Genomic DNA, 2,500 nt, shown 5'->3' on the forward strand with positions numbered 1-2,500 from the left:
CATTTGAAACACCTTGTTGCAGCAATATAATCCTTAAGCCCGTAGGCTTGGAACCCTATGAAGACCCGGTTCCTGTCCAGCAGGATTTTCCGGGTCTTAGCTGATACTTCTGCCACCCAGTTGGTGGTTGCTTGGTCCTTTTTGCCGGTTTTGAAGAGGAGTTTAAACTCCTCTTCTAGTTTTGCCTCTGGTTCAAGATCAAGGTTTTGATTCTTGATGGCCTTTTGGATAACCTCCTCGGATGTCTCCGAGGGGATTCCAAATATTATGATCTTTGGTCTCCTCTTGGGGAGGGGACCAATGTCCACTTTCTCTTTGAGTTTCTTATTTCCGAGGACTTGCTCAAGGTCCTCGGTTGTCTCGGTTTCTATAAGAATGCCGGAGTTCCCGAGTTTCCTCAGGTTCCGTATTCTTATTTTTTGTTCTGTCGGATTGATACAATCCGACAGTACCTTTTTGGTCTCGTCACTATTCTTTATCTTACTACCCTTTACAGGGTAGATTGCTGCAGCTGGCTTGGACATTGTAACAGGGGTCCTCTTGGCCAGCTGCTTAGTTGCCTTGTTTGCTCTTATTATGTCCGAGTAGAGCAACGGTTTCGGAGGTGGAACCTCCTGGCCGCGACTCTTCTCGGGCATGGAGTCTATCTTTGCAGATAGCTCGTTTAGTTTCTCTGTCATTTTGTTCATCTGGTCCTGCATGGAGCTCTGCTCCTTTTGCACGTCCAGTTTTCCTCGTAGAGCCGTGTTTTCTCTACGTAGTTCAGAACGGAAGTCCCTGGCTTCCGTCTGCATTACCTCATGTTCCCTGATTAGGGCGTTGAGGAGTTCTTCTCCTCTCTTTCGTTCGGGCTCCTTGAGTCCCCTGAGGAACCTTCTGAGGTTTTCCTCTGGGCTGAGTGGCAGTTCGTCGAACCGCTCCAGCTCAATTTTCACATCTTTTATTAGTTTCTTGTGTGACTCGCTGCACGAGTCACCTGATTGTTTATTCTTTCGCTTTCTATTTTTGGGAAATTCCCAGTTAAAGTCATCTTGACTCATGTCCCACTCTGTATCGTAGGGATCGTCCGTGTATTCGTCAGATATGTCATCCCAGACAGTAGCTGAGTTCCCGCCTGTCTGGGTTGTTTCTATTTCCACCTCCCAGCCCGTCTTCTTTTTTTCTCCTTCCTTTTCCTTCTTTCCTCCCTTCTTCTTCGTTTTGTTTTTGGTGTGTTTGTCAGAATCCATAATTGTTCCCACGATTAGGGACGAAAGACGGTCGCTCCCCGGGTGACGCCCTTTCCGGGGAGAAGGCTTTTACGCTCAAGATTTCGCCAGGTGTCTTGAGGTTGCGCTAATGGTCGATGGACCCACCGACCGCCCGTGTAAACACAGGACCTCTTTCGCCGCGTTCTCAGCTTAGAGGTTAAGGGTTTGTTCAAGGGGTTCGCCTCCCCGTTAGGCCGACCGGTTAAGGTAAGCCCCCCGTTTCTCCCGTTCTGCAACATACCACCGGATGTATCCGGTGGGTCGTCGCGGCAGAGGGGAGTCTTCCGGGTGAGAGCCGCGGTTATCGCGAACGATAACACACGCATGGGCTCCCTGAGAGCCGCGGTCATCGCAAAAGCGATGACTCCGCCAGAACTCTCTTAATGAGAGAGCCGCGGTTGTCGCAGAGCGACAACTCACGCAGAGCTCTCTGAGAGCCGCGGTCCCCGCCATGCGACAACTCCGCAAGAGCTCTCTTCCCAGAGCTGCGGTTGTCGCATGGCGAGAACTCTCGCAGGAACTCTCTTACCAGAGCCCCGTTAGTCACCCGAAGGTGTCCAGGTCCTACCACGTGAAGGAGGGGTTGGTGCGTCAGGGTTATACCATGATATAAGTCCCTGACGCTTATAAGACCCAGTAGATAGGGACAGAGGGAATCTCGTTAATCCATTCATGCGCGTCACTAATTAGATGACGAGGCATTTGGCTACCTAAAGAGAATGATGGTTGTTACTCCCGATCGTTAAACCCGACCAGGAGCAACAGTGCAGACCATCATTCTCCCTGCTTGGGGAGCGCTATCCGCAGCTCCCCCCACTCTGACGATCCGGTACTCCACCAGTGATCGCGACGCTCTTTGTGGCTGTCGTTTACAGGGGGCAGCCCCCCCCCCCGCTAACCAAAGGGTCAGTCCGGCGCCCTCCCACGAGTGGTGCGCGCTCTTCCGTCTGCGACTTCCGCGACGTGCGGCCCGGCAGGGAATTTCACCCAAGCCGGGGGGATTCGGTGGTGGGTCCACCTTACCCGTTATACCTTTAGGATAGTCACATAAATAGTGATCTTCCACGGCAACGCCTCTCCTTAACCCGTTGCAGGGCTGTCAGCCCCGCCTTGGGAAACGGTTGCTCTACCCCCATTTGTCATAGGCGAGAGGCCATATAGAGCCTAACACCTCAGGGTGAGGTCCGCAACGCAGGCTATGACTCCGGTTGTTCGGGAGTCATAGTTACTCCCGCCGTTTACCCGCGCTT

The 2,500-nt window shown here is 52.5% G+C and overlaps 1 pseudogene; it reads right to left on the bottom strand.

The window, feature by feature from the left end:
* Positions 1–1,851: 1,851 nt before the first annotated feature.
* Positions 1,852–2,500, bottom strand: part of LOC143365106 (large subunit ribosomal RNA) — a 3,340-nt pseudogene continuing 2,691 nt past the window's right edge.

This window comes from Halictus rubicundus, unplaced genomic scaffold (genome assembly GCF_050948215.1).
Source record: "Halictus rubicundus isolate RS-2024b unplaced genomic scaffold, iyHalRubi1_principal scaffold1324, whole genome shotgun sequence".
Classification (NCBI taxonomy): Eukaryota; Metazoa; Arthropoda; class Insecta; order Hymenoptera; family Halictidae; genus Halictus; species Halictus rubicundus.